A 14756-nucleotide genomic window follows, 5' to 3' on the forward strand; every position below is an offset into this window, starting at 1 on the left:
CATTCATCTTCATTTTAAGATTTTTATTTGAAACCCCTTTTTTTAAAACTGTGCGTTTAAAAAATAAATATCAACAAAAGCAATACATCATCTCTTTTAATTTTTATTTTAGGTTTGAGGGTACATGTGAAGGTTTGTTACATGGATAAACACATGTTGTACATATTATTATATCATCATGGTATTAAGCTCAGAATCCAATAGCTATCTTTTCTGCTCCTCTCCCTCCTCCCACCCTGCCCCTTCAAGTAAACTCCAGGGTCTGTTGTTTCCTTCTTTGTGTTCATAAGTTCTTATCATTTAGCTCCCCCTTATAAGTGAGAACATGCGGTATTTGGTTTTCTGTTCCTCTGATAGTTTTCTATAGATGATAGCCTCCAGCTCCATCCATATTCCCACAAGAGACATGATCTCGTTCTTTTTTAATGGTTGCATAATATTCCATGGTGTATATGTACCACGTTTTCTTTATCCAGTCTGTCGTTGATGGGCAGTTAGGTTGATTTCATGTCTTTGCTATTGTGAATAGTGCTGCAATGAACATTCCCATTCACATGTCTTTATGGTAGACTGTTTTATATTCCTCTGGGTATACACCCAGTAATGGGATTGTTGGGTCGAATTGTAATTCTGCTTTTAGCTCTCTGAGGAATCACCATACTGCTTTCCACAATAGTTGAACTAATTTACTCTCCCACCAACAGTGTGTAAAGATTCCCTTTTCTCTGAAACCTCACTAGCATCTGTTATTTTTTTTCTTTTTAGTAACAGCCATTCTGACTGGTGTGGGATGGTATCTCGTTGTGGTTTTGATTTGCATTTCTCTAATGATCAGTGATATTGAGCTTTTTTTCATATGTTCATTGGCCACATGTATGTCTTCTTTTAAAAAGTGACTGTTCATGTCCTTTGCCCCCACTTTTTAAGGTGGTTGCTTTTTTTTTTTTTTTTTTTTTTTTTGAGACGGAGTTTCACTCTTGTTGCCCAGGTTGAAGTGCAATGGTGCAATCTTGGCTCACTGCAACCTCTGCCTCCTGATTCTCCTGCCTCATCCTCCCAAGTAGCTGGGATTACAGGCATGCACCACCACACCCAGCTAATGTTTTGTATTTTTAGTAGATATGGGGTTTCTCCACGTTGGTCAGGCTGGTCTTGAACTCCTGACCTCAGGTGATCCGCCCACCTCGGCATCCCAAAGTGCTGGGATTACAGGCATGGGCCACCATGCCCAACCTTGTTTTTCTCTTATAAATGTCAGTTCCTTATAGATGCTGGATATTAGACCTATGTTGAATACATAGTTGGCAAATATTTTCTCTCATTCTGTAGGTTATTTACTTACTCTGTTGATAGTTCCTTTCACTGTGCAGAAGCTCTTAAGTTTAATTAGATTTCATTTGTAATTTTTTACTTTTGTTGTGTTTGCTTTTGGTATCTTTGTCATGAAATCTTTGCCCATTACTAGATCCAGGATGGTATTGCCTAGGTTGCCTTCCAAGGGTTTTTATAGTTTTGGGTTTTACATTTAAGTCCTTAATCCATCTTTTTAAATATTTATTTATTCTCCAACTTTTCTTTTAAGTTCAAGGGTACGTGTACAGGACGTGCAGGTTTGTTACATAGGTAAATGTGTGCCATGTGGTTGGTTGTACAGATCATACCATTACTTAGGTATTAAGCCCAGCATCCATAAACAATTCTTCTTGATGTTCTCCCTTCCCCTGCACTGTCAACAGGCCCTACTGTGTTGTTCCTTGCCATGTGTTCATGTGTTCTTATTATTCAGCTCCCACTTATAAGTGAGAACATGCGGCCTTTGGTTTTCTGTTCCTGTGTTGGTTTGCTGTGGATAATGGCTTCCAGATCCATCCATATCCCTGCAAAGGACATGATCTAATTCCTTTTTATGGCTGCGTAGTATTCCATGGTGTATATGTACAACATTTTCTTTATCCAGTCTCTTGTTGATGGACATTTAGATTGATTCCATGTCTTTGCTATTGTGAATGCTGCAATAAACATACACATGTGTGTATCTTTATAGTAGAATGATTTCTATTCCTTTGGTTATATACCCAGTAATGGGATTGCTGGGTCAAATGGTATCTCTGCCTCCAGGTCTTTCAGGAATTGTCACACTGTTTTTCATGGTTGAACTAATTTATACTCCAACAGGGTAAAAGTGTTCCTTTTTCTCTGCAACTTTGCCAGCATCTTAGGTTTTTCGACTTTTTAGTAAAAGCCATTCTGACTGCAGTGAGATGGTATCTCACTGTGGTTTTGATGTGCATTTCTTTAATGATCAGTGATGTTGAGCTTTTTTTCATATGTTCGTTGGCTGCATGCATGTCTTCTTTTGAGAAGTGTCTGTTCATGGCCTTTGCACGCTTTTTAATGGGGTTGTTTGTTTTTCTCTCGTAAATTTAAGTTCCTTGTAGATTCTGATATCAGACGTTTGTCAGACAGATAGATTGAAAAAGTTTTCTCCCATTTTGTAGGTTGTCTCTTCACTCTGTTGATAGTTTCTTTTGCTGTGCAGAAACTCTTTAGTTTAAATAGATCTCATTTGTCAATTTTTGTTTTTGTTGCAATTGCTTTTGGTGTTTTCATCATAAAATCTTTGCCCATGCCTATGTCCTGAATGGTATTACCTAGATTTTATCCTAGAGTTTTCAGATTTTGGTTACACATTTATGTCTTTAATTCATTTTGAGTTGATTTTTGTATATGGTGTAAGGAAGGGGTCCAGCTTCAATCTTCTGCGTATGACTAGCCACTTATGCAAGCACCGTTTGTTGAATAGGAAGTCTTTTCCCCATTGCTTTTTTTTTTTTTTTTTTTTTTGGTCAGAAAAGCAATACATCTTAACCTTTTCAGGTATGTGAGGCCCATTCCCAATATCAAAATAGCAAACAAATTGCTTACTTGAGAAGTGTTGTAATTGGGTATCCACTGATAGAAAAACTCATAATGAAACGACCTACTATGACTTTTATTGCACTTTTAAGTTTGTATTTCATTTGCCATTCTATACATCTGAAAAATCATTTTCATAGATATATCAGTTACCTTTTTTTCTGATTTATAGACAATGAGACAGCAACATTCAGATTCACCAACTCCTTGCTATATAATTCCTAAGCCATTCAGGATCCATGCCTCACAAGTTGAAAAACACAACTAGATTACCAATTAATGTGTATGTATCCCCAAATGTTTATGCTTTTGTAGTGAAGCCCACTATTTAAAATTTATTTTTAAATTAACATGTAGTCCAGATGACTGATTCCTTGTTTCTCTTCATTTCAGAACATTACTCTAGGAATTCTGTTTTCAAACATTAAAATTCAAAATGGGAAAAACAGAAATCATTTATTTATCCCTCCATTTCCCTATCTGTGTTCTCTCATGATTTCCTGAAGTATCACCTGTATCTACTCAAATCCGAACTATAGTTCAAAAGGCGAAATACCTGAGATAAAATTCAAGAATGGCCAATGTGCCATTAAACTGCCATGATGCTTTCACTTTATGATATTTTGACCAGACATTGAACATCTTTCTGCCTCATTTTCCTTGTGGAAAATAATAAAAGAATTATTAACATGGTCACCCAAAGACACTTCTTAGAAAAACTAAAATGGCCTTAGCAGCAAGATGCAGGACACACTTAGAGTATGGAGAGACTGGAAATAAGGAGGTTGGTTAGGAGGTGACAGATGATGGCAGTACCGGTGGGGATGTCCAGACATCTCTGGGATGAATTTTATAGGAGTTGGAGCCAAAAGGATAAGAAGAGTGAGAGAGGAGAAGGGCTCTTGGATGACTCCTAAATGTCTATCTTTGTGTGAATGATGACATATTAACAATATAAGAACTACAAGGGGAGATTTGGGAGAATGTGGATTCAGTTTTGTTCAGGCTAAAATCAAAGTTCCTGGGAAGCATCCTGGTGATGTTCTAATAGAAAGCTGAATATAAAGATCCATGCATCAAACCATCTGCCAAGATTTTTATCATCTGAGAATCAGGAGGGACAAAGACTGTATTTAAAAGCATTTTAACTGATATCTCTAATGTGCTCCAAATGTGTGAAGACCTGGTCTCAGGTTCAAGATGGAAATCTGGGTAGGCAATATGTTGGGTGGCATATGCCAAGTTTAAGGCAACCATTTTGTAGTCAGATCTAAGATAAAATCCCAGCTCTTCCAAGTTGTGACTTGAACAAGACATGCCACTTTTTTGATCCTCATGCAAAACAGGGATGCTAAAAATAGCCATTAGGTTGTTGTAAAATTTTAAATCAATAAAATGTATAAAGAGATAAACAGTTCCTGGCACATAATAATTGTGCAGAAATGGCAGATTTTCAGATCATCAGCATATTTAAAGAGTAAAAACAATCATTCTGCAAGAGCAAAAGAAGTAGAAATTAAAGGCAGGCCTTGGAGATGACAGTATTTTAGGAGTAAGGAGAGAATGATAAGTAAGGAAAGAATGATCAACCAAATATACCATGAAAGTGTAAGCGCAGGAGCCAGAGTAGATTCCCATAGAGTGGTGAACTAGAAGCAATGGAGGAAAGTGTTTCAATAGTTTTAGGATAGGTCAATAGCATCAAACTGGGACCAAGAAAGAATAAAACTAAAATTTTATCATTGGACTAGAAAATGAGCAATTTGTTGGAGACTGGACAAAAACCATTTCAATAGAACTGTGAATCTCGTGAGCCTTCCAGCTTGTACCCATAGGGACAGCACCTAAGTCCGATCTCTAAACAGTCCTGGGATCAGCCATTGGTTTCAGTTTCTGATTGACTGATGTTTTGTCTAAGGGCACCACATCATGACTCTGAAATATTTTTGCATTTATCCTGAAAGAACCTTTCGTGCAAGGTGGTGTTCAGAGCACCTTAAAGAATGGAGAGCTTGGGCTTCATCAAGCTAATAGCAAATGTCAAATAAACTATTTCATGGCTTCTTATACACATGGCAGAATGTGGTCCAAGGATAGCTTTCATTATAACTCAGCTCAAACTTTTTCAGCAACTATAGTTTTCTCTTGATTAGCCTAAAATGGTTCATTAGGGTGATCCTCAGTCTCTGACTAATGTGTACTCCTCCTTCCTTCCTATGGTACAATTTTCATAAGCAACAGAGTCTTACGATAAATCCTGAGTCTGAGTCTCAATTTATGCAACGGTTTGGTGCAGGTTTTGTTTGAATGTGAAACAACAAAAATCTTGAGAATGACAGAGGTGAACTGCAGGGCAGGGACTTTGTGAGCTCAGGGTAGGATCCTTTGATGTCTTACTTTAGGTTTTTCCTTAAATCCCCTCTGCTGCATAGGGATGCTGTGGGTAAGCTTTATCCTTGAGTGGGTTTCTGTTCAGAAAGACTTTGGTTTCTGGAGGAATTATAAAGCTAAATCTGTCTGCCTAGTTACCCTTCCCGTTTCTTACAATCTTCCTATATGACCCTTTAAGATTGCAGGTCTTGTTAAATGATGCCTCATCTCAATCAATTTTCATGAGTCTTCCTCAGACCAAAATTTAAGAGGATGTCCTACTCCTGCTAGGTGCATGTAAAAAACTATTATTATTTTTGGTCTATAGTAGCAATTATGGTTCTCAAATAGATCCTTTCAGAAAGTCCATGATGTCAAAGCTATTTTCATAATATAAGACATGACCTGAATTTTTCACTTCCATACACCCAAATGTACAGAGTACCAAAAGTTCATTGACACCATTTCTGTTTCCACATTATAGCAAACCTTTAGTAAACTAGTACTTAAACAGTTTGATGTCATATCAAAAAATACTCACAATTATTTAAAAAGGCCATTAAAATACTCCTCCCTTTTTCAGCTATACATCTGCATGAGGCCAAATTATCTTCATGTATTTATCTAACACAGTATATCACAGCAGATTGGAAATAAACAGATGTGAGAATCCAGCTATCTTCTAGGTCAAACATAAAAGAGATTACAAAATTTGTAGACCATATCACTCATAACTAATTTTTATGTTTGGGAAAACATAATTATTTCTTGTAAAAATCATTATTTATGTTACAATGTAAAGGGTTTATTATTGTTCTTTTTTACTTTCTTCCAGCTTTATTGAAGTATAATTAACAAATAAAAATTGTATATATTTATGGTGCACTATGTAACGTTTTCATATATATTCACATTGTGAAATAATTACTATAGTCAAGCTAGTTAGCATATCCATCCCCTCACATGGTTAGCATTTTGTGTATGTGTATGTATAGGAAGAATATTTAAAATCTACTCTCTTAGCAAATTTCAAGTATACAATATAGTATTACTAACTATAGTCACCATGCTGTCCATTAGATCTCTGGAACTTTCATTCTGCATAACTAAACTTTGAACATGCTGACCAACATCCTTCCCTTTGCCTCATCCCCTAGCCTCCAGTACCACAATGCTACTCTCTGCTTCCATGAGGTTGACTTTTACATATTCCACATGTAAGTGAGATCATGTTACTGTTTATGTTTCTGTGCCTGGCTTATTTCACTTAGCATGATGTTCTCTACATTCATCTGTGTTGTTGTAAATGACAGGATTTCCTTCCTTTTTATGGCTGAATAATATTCCATTTTATGTATCCATTGACACTTAGATTGATTCTATATCTTGACTAATGTAAATAATGCTGCAGTAAACATGGGAGTGCAGGTGTCTCTTTGACATACTGATTTTCTTTCAATATATGCCCAGAAGTTCGATTGCTTCATCATATAGTAGTTCCATTTTTAATTTTTTGGAGGAAATTCTACACTGTTTTCCATTATGGCTATACCATATTATGTATCTACTAACAGTGTGCAAGGGTTTTCTTTTTTCTCTTCGTCCTCATCAACATTTGTTATCCTTCTTTTCTTGATACTAATTATTCTAACAGATACGAGGTGATATCTCAGTGTGGCGTTGATTTGCATTTTCCTGATGATTCGTGATTTTTAGCACTTTTATATACCCCTACTGACTACCAGCATGTCTTCTTTTTAGAAATATCTATCAAGCCTTTTGCCCTTTTGAAAAATTTTTTTTCTTGTTATTAGTTGTTGGAGTTTCTATATGTTTTGGATATCAACACCTCATCAAATGTATGGTTTGCAAATAATTTCTCCTAATCTTTTCACTCTGTTCACTGTTTTCTTTGCTGTGCAGAAACTTTTTAGTTTGATGCAGTCCCATTTGTCTATCTTTCCTGTTGTTGCTCATGCTTTTGGGGTCATATCCAAAAAATCATTTCCCAGGCCAACGTCAAAACACTTTTTTCCCTATATTTTGTCTAGTAGTTTTACAGGTTCAGACATACATTCAAATTTGTAATCCATTTTTAGTTTATTTTTGCATATGGTATGTGATAAGGGTCCAATTTCATTTTTTGAATGTGGAATCCTGTTTTCTCAGGTAGTGTGATGCCTCCAGCTTTGTTCTATTTCTTTCATCTTTCAAAAGTTTTTTTAAAATTTTAATTTTTATTTCAATAGTTTTGGGGGAACAGATGGTGTTTCACTGCACAAAAAAGTTCTTTACTGGTGATTTCTGAGATTTTGGTGCACCCATCACCTGAGCAGTGTACAGTGTACTCAATGTATAGTCTTTTATCCCTCACCCCCTTTCTAGCCTTCCCCCTAAGTCCCCAAAGTCCATTATATCATTTTTATGCCTATGCATCCTCATAGCTTAGCTCTCACTTATAAATGAGAAGATATAATGTGTGATTTTCCATTCCTGAGTTACTTCGCTTAGAATAATGGTCTCCAACTCCATCCAAGTTGCTGCAAATGCCATTATTTCATTTCTTTTTATGGCTTAGTAGTATTCTGTGGTGTATGTATACCATATTTTCTTTATTCACTTGGTTGATGGACATTTGGCTGGTTCCATATTTTTGCAGTTGTGAATTGTGCTGCTATAAATGTGTGTGCAAGTGTCTTTTTCACATACTGACTTCTTTTCTTCTGGGAGATACCCAATATTGGGATTCCTGGATCAAACTAGTTCTACTTTTAGTTAGTTAAGGAATCTCCACATCCAAACCAACATCTGTTATTTTTAAATTTTTAAATTATGGCCATTCTTGCAGAAGTAAGGTGGTACCTCATTGTGATCTGGATTTGCATTTCCCTGATAACTAGTGATGTTGAGCATTTTCTCATATGTTTTTTGGCCATTCGTGTACCTTCTTTTGAGAATTGTCTACTTATGTCCTTTGCCCACTTTTTTATGGGATTATTTGCTTTTTTCTTGCTGATTTGTTTGAGTTCCTTACAGATTCTGAATACTGGTCCTTTCTCAAATGCATAGTTTGTTAATATTTTTTCCCACTCTGTGGGTTGTCTGTTTACCCTGTCAATTATTTCTTTGGCAGTGCAGAAGCTTTTTAGTTTAATGAAGTCCGATCTATTTGTTTCTGTTTCTGCTGCATTTGCTTTTGGGTTCTTGGTCATGAACTCTTTGCCTAAGCCAATGTCTAGAAGAGTTTTTCTGTAGTTATCTTCCAGGTTTTTATGGTTTCAGGTCTTGGATTTAAGTCTTTGATCCATCTTGAGTTGATTTTTGTATAAGATGAGAGATAAGGATCTAGCTTCATTCTTTTAGATGTGGTTTACCAATTATCCCAGCACCATTTGTTGAATATGGTGTCCTTTTCCCACTTTATGTTTTTGTTTGCCTTGTTGAGGATCAGTTGGCTTTATTTCTGGGTTCTCTATTCTGTCCCACTGGTCTATGTGCCTATTTTTATGCCAGTACCATGCTGTTTTGGAAATTATGGCCTTGAAGTGTAATTTGAAGTTGGATAATGTAATGCCTCCAGATTTGTTCTTTTTGTTTAGTCTTGCTTTGGCTCTGCAGGCTCTTTTTTGGTTCCGTATGAATTTAGAATTATATTTTCTAGTTCTGTGCAGAATGAGGAAGGTATTTTGATGGCAGTTGCATTGAATCTGTAGATTGCTTTTGGCAGTATGGTCATTTCACAATATTGACTCTACTTATCCATGAGCATGGGAGGATTTGAAAGAAATCCATGATTTCTTTCAGCAATATTTTGTAGTTTTCCTTGTAGAGATCTTTCATGTCCTTGATTAGGTATATGCCTACGTATTTTTTTTTCCAGCTGTTGTAAAAGGGGTTGAGTTCTTGATTCAATTCTCAGCTTGGTCACTGTTGGTATATACCAGTGCTACTGATTTGTGAATATTGGTTTTGTTTCCCAAAACTTTACGGAATTCATTTATCAGATCTAGGAGCTTTTTGGATGAGTCTTCAGGGTTTTCTAGATATGCAATCATATAATCAGTGAACAGTGACACCTTGACTTCTCTTTACCAATTTGGATGCCCTTTATTTCTTTATCTTGTCTGATTTATCTGGCTAGGACTTCCAGCACTATGCTGAATGGAAGTGGTGAAAGTGGGCATCCTTGTCTTCTTCCAGTTCTCAGGGAAAATGCTTTCAACTTTTCCACATTCAGAATTACATTGGCTATGGGTTTGTCATAAATGACTTTTATTACATTAAGGTATGTCCCTTCTATGCCAATTTTGCTGAAGGTTTTAATCATAGAGAGATGCTGGATTTTGTCAAATGCTTTTCCTGCATCTATTGAGATGATTCTGTGATTTTCATTTTTAATTCTATTTATGTGGTATATCATATTTATTGACTGTGTATGTTAAACCATCCCTGCCTCCCTGATATGAAATTCATTTGATAATGTGTTTTGGTTTTTTTTTTTTTTTTTTATGTTCATCAGGGATATTGGTCTGTAGTTTTCTTGTTATGCCTTTTCCTGGTTTGGGTATTAGGGTGATACTGGTTTCAAGGAATCATTTAGGGAGGATTCCCTCTTTCTCTATCTTTTGGAATAGTGTCAATAAGACTGATACAAATTCTTCTTTGAATGTCTGATAGAATTCAGTTGTGAATCCATTGGGTCCTAGACCTTTTGTCGTTGGCAATTTTAAAATTACCATTTCAATCTTGCTGCTTGTTGTTGGTGTGTTCAGACTTTCTATTTCTTCCTAGTTTAATCTAGGAGCATTGTATATTTTCAGGAATTTATCCTTCTCCCCTAGGTTTTTTAGTTTATCATATAAAGGTGTTCATAGTAGCCTTGAATGATGATCTTTTGTATTTCTGTGGTATCAGTTGTAATATCTCCTGTTTTGTTTCTAATTGAACTTATTTAGTTCTTCTCTCTTCTTTTCTTGGTTAATCTTGCTAATGGTCTATCAATTTTATTTATGTTTTCAAAGAACCAGCTTTTTGTTTCATTTATCTTTTATATTTTTTGTCTCAGTTTCATTTAGTTCTGCTGTGATCTTTGTTATTTCTTTTCTTCTGCTTGGTTTGTGTTTGATTTCTTCTTGTTTCTCTAGTTCCTTGAGGTGTGACCTTAGATTGTCTATTTGTGCTCTTTCAGGTTGTTTTATGTAGGCATTTTATGCTATGAACTTTCTCCTTAGCACAACATTTGCTGTATCCCAGAGGTTTTGTTAGGTTGTGTCACTATTATTGTTGAGTTCAAAGACTTTTTAAATTTCCATCTTGATTTCATTGTTGACCCATCTTGATTTCATTGTTGACCCAATGGTCATTCAGGAGCAGATTATTTCATTTCCATGTATTTTATGCTCTTGAGGGTTCATCTTGGAGTTAATTTCTGATTTTATCCCACTATGGTATGAGAGGGTACTTGATATAATTTCAGTTATCTTAGATTTATTCAGACTTGTTTTGTGGCCTATAATGTGGTCTATCTCTGAGAATGTTCCATGTTCTGGTGAAAAGAATGTATGTTCTGCATCTGTTGCATAGAATGCTCTGTAAATATTTATTAAGTCCATTTTGTTGTAGGGTATAGTTTAAGTCCATTGTTTCTTCGTTGGCTTTCTGTCTTGGTGATCTGTCTAGTCCTGTCAGTAGAGTATTGAAGTCCCCCACTGTTATTGTGCTGCCATCTATCTCATTTCATATGTCTAGTAATAATGGTTTTATAAATTCGGGACCACCCATGTTAGGTGCATATATATTTAAGATTGTGATATTTTCCTGCTGGACTGATCCTTTTATCATTATATAATGTCCCTCTTTGTCTTTTTTTTTTAACTGTTGTTGCTTTAAAGTCTGTTTTGTCTGATACAAGATTCACCTTTGGTTTCCATTTTCATGGTGTGGTTTCCATTTTCATGGTGTGGTTTCCATTTTCATGGTGTGGTTTCCATTTTCATGGAATATCTTTTTCCACTCATTACCTTAAGTTTATGTGAGTCTATGTGCATTAGATGAAGACAGCAGATACTTGATTGGTAGATTTTTCTCCATTCTGCCATTCTGTATCTTTTAAGTGGGGCATTTAAGCCATTTACATTCATCGTTAGTATTGTGATGTGAGGTACTCTGGTATTCATTTTTACTACTTGTTGCCTAAATACCTTTTTTTTTTTTTTAATTGCATTTTGTTTTCTAGGCCCTGCGAGATTCATGCTTTAAATAGGTTCTATTTTGGTATATTTTGAGGATTTGTTTCAACATTTAGAACTCCTTTTAGCATTTCTTGTAGCACTAGATTGTTAGTGGTGAGTTCTCTCAGTATTTGTGTGTCTCAAAAAGACTTTATCTCTCCTTCATTTATGAAACTTAGTTTTGCTGCAGCCAAAATTCTTGGCTGACAATTATTTTGTTTGAGGAGGCGAAAGATATGACCCCAATCCCTTTTGGCTTGTAGGATTTCTGCTAAGAAATCTGTTATTCATCTGATAGGTTTTCTTTTGTAGGTTACTTAATGCTTTTTGTCTCACAGCTCTTAACAATCTTTCCTTTGTTTTGACTTTAGATAACCTGATTATTATGTGCCTAGGATTACTACCTTTCTGTGATGAATTTCACAGGTGTTCTTTGAGCTTCTTGTATTTGGATGTCTAGATCTCTCACAAGGCCAGGGACATTTTCCTCAATTATTCCCTCAAATATGTTTTCCAAACTTTTAGATTTCTCTTCTTCCTCAGGAACACCAATATTCTTAGATTTGGCCATTTAACATAATTCCAAATTTCTTGGAGGCTTTGTTCATTTTACAAAATTCCCTCTTCTTTGTTTTTGTCTAATTGAATTAATTTGAAAAGCCTTGTATTTGAGCTCTGAAGTTCTTTCTTTTACTTGTTTGATTCTATTGTTGAAACTTTCCACTGCATTTTGTATTTCTCTATCTTTCATTACCAGAAGATAGATAGATAGATATCTATATCTATATCTATATCTACATATATATATATATATATATATATCTGGAGCATTTTTCATCCATATCCTGGTTTTTTTTTTTTAATTTATTTAAGTTAGTCTCCACCTTTCTCTGTTATCTCCTTGAGTAGCTTAATAATCAACCTTCTGAATTCTTTGGCAATTTAGAGCTTTCTTCTTGTTTGGATCCATTGCTAAGTAAGTAGTGTGGTCTTTTGGAGATGTTATAGAACCTTGTTTTGTCATATTACCAGCATAGCTTTTTGGATTCTTTCTCATTTGGGTAGACTATTTCTGCACAAAAGTCTGGAACTCAAGGGCTACTGTTCAGATTCTTTTGTCCCATGAAGTGGTCCCTTGGTGTGGTGTGCTCCCCCTTCCCCTAGGGATAGGGCTTCCTGTTAGCCAGACTGCAGTGATTCTGATTGCTCTTCTTTGTCTAGCCACCCATTTGGGCTATTGAGCTCTGGGCTGGTACTGGATAATGTCTCCAAAGAGTCCTGTGATGTGATCCATCTTCAGGTCTCCCCGTCATGGATACCAGCACCTGCTCTGGTAGAGGTGGCAGGGGAGTGAAGCAGACTCCGTGATAGTCCTTGGTTGTAGATATTTTTAGTGTGCTGGCTTACTCAAATACTGGTTACACTAGCAGTGAAGTTGTTACATGGACACACTCAGGACCTCTGGTTAGCCAGGATATTGCGGGCAGTGGAATTAGCTGTTTTCTTCTTCTTCCTGGGATCAGGCTTATTTTGTCATGAGTTGCTATAATGATCTGAGTTGGTCGGCCTCCAGTCAGGAGGTGGTGCTTTCAAGAGGGCACCAACTACGATAGTAGAAGGCGGATATAAGCTTTCTCTAAGTTGACCAGGGTAAGTATCTGGGTTTCTCAGGCAATGGGAAGGGTCATAAAGCTCCCAAGAGTTTATATTTTGTGATATGCTACCAGGGCAGGTAGAGAAATACCATCAGGTGGGAGCAGGGTTAGGTGGGTCTGAGCTCAGACCCTTGAGTGGGGCTTGTTGTGGCCACTGTGGGGGATGGGGGATAGTTCTTAGGCCAATAGGGTTATGTTCCAGAGGGAATTATGGCTGCCTCCATGGCTCAGGAAGTGGTGGAAAGGCGTTAGGGATAGGCCTTGCCCAGCTCCCATGTGTTGATGAGACTGGTATCTTTCCCACTGTGCCCTGCTAACAGCGCTAAGTTTGTCTCCAGGCAGCCTGTCCACAGGACTCAGAGTTTGACCCAGGCTATAAGCTTCTCCACTGAGAAAGCAAGCAGGGCTTTCAGGCCATGCCCCTTCCTGTCTGCCCCCACTGTCTGCCTCAACTCCTGCTCTACTCTTTGAGGCAATTCCTGTTCAACCTCAAATTCTGCTCAAGAAAGCTTGCACCATCAAAATTATTACAAAGTTCAGTTGGAGGCTCCTTTCACCCTGTGACCCCTCACAAATTTTGCCAGCTGCCTTTCCCAAGGTTCTCTGTAAGATATAGTCAGGGATTGCTTCTCCGGGCTCAAGCTGGAAAACGAGAGTGCCTACAAGCCTCTTCCCCCTGCTGCTTCAACTTTTATATTTTATGCTAAATCTGTTTAATCTCTAGGTAAGGTTAAGTCCTTTCCTCATGATTTGAATTTTCAGGATCTCCAGTGGGAGCATGTATTCAGAGGCAGGTTTTCCCCGCTCACTCTTTGGGAATGCACGGTTTTTTGCCTGTCTCAAGGAATTTACAGCATCCTACCACTTCTTTCAAAGGATCTGTGAATTCTTTCAGTTCTCCTGGTATGGTCCTGCTGTGGTTTCTGAAGCAAAACTCCATGGTGTGAGTCTTTATACACTATTGTGTCTGTCCAAGTGGGTGCTGCACATCAGCCCTATCCCCTATCCATCTTCCAATTATCTCCCGGCTTTGTTCCTTTTATTCAAGATTACTTCGGCTACTCAGGGCCTTTTGGGCTTCCATGCTAATTTTAGGATTTTTTTTTTCTATTTCTGTGGACAATAGCATTAGAATTTTGGCAGATATTGAATTGAATCTGTACATTGCTTTGGGTAGTATAGACATTTTGATAATATTAATTCTTCCAATCCATGAACACAGGATGTCTTTCCATTTATTTGTATGCTCTTCAATTTTTTTTCCATCAATGTTTTATAGTTTTCAATGTACAGATCTTTGGCCTCCTTGGTTAAATTTATTCTTATGTGTTTTTTGGCAGCTATTGTCATTGAAATTGCTTTCTTGATTTCTATTTTGGATAGTTCATTGTTAGTATACAGAAATGCTACTGAATTTTGTATGTTGATTTTGTGTCCTGCAGTTTTATTGAGTTTATTGGTTCTAACAGTTTTTTGATGGTGTCTTTAGGATTTTTCTGTGTATAAAATCATGTTATCTGCGAACAAAGAAAATTTTACTTCTTTCTTTTTGATTTGGATGATTTCATTTCTTTATCTTGTCTAA

Source organism: Macaca thibetana, chromosome 3, assembly GCF_024542745.1.
Source record: "Macaca thibetana thibetana isolate TM-01 chromosome 3, ASM2454274v1, whole genome shotgun sequence".
Classification (NCBI taxonomy): domain Eukaryota; kingdom Metazoa; phylum Chordata; class Mammalia; order Primates; family Cercopithecidae; genus Macaca; species Macaca thibetana.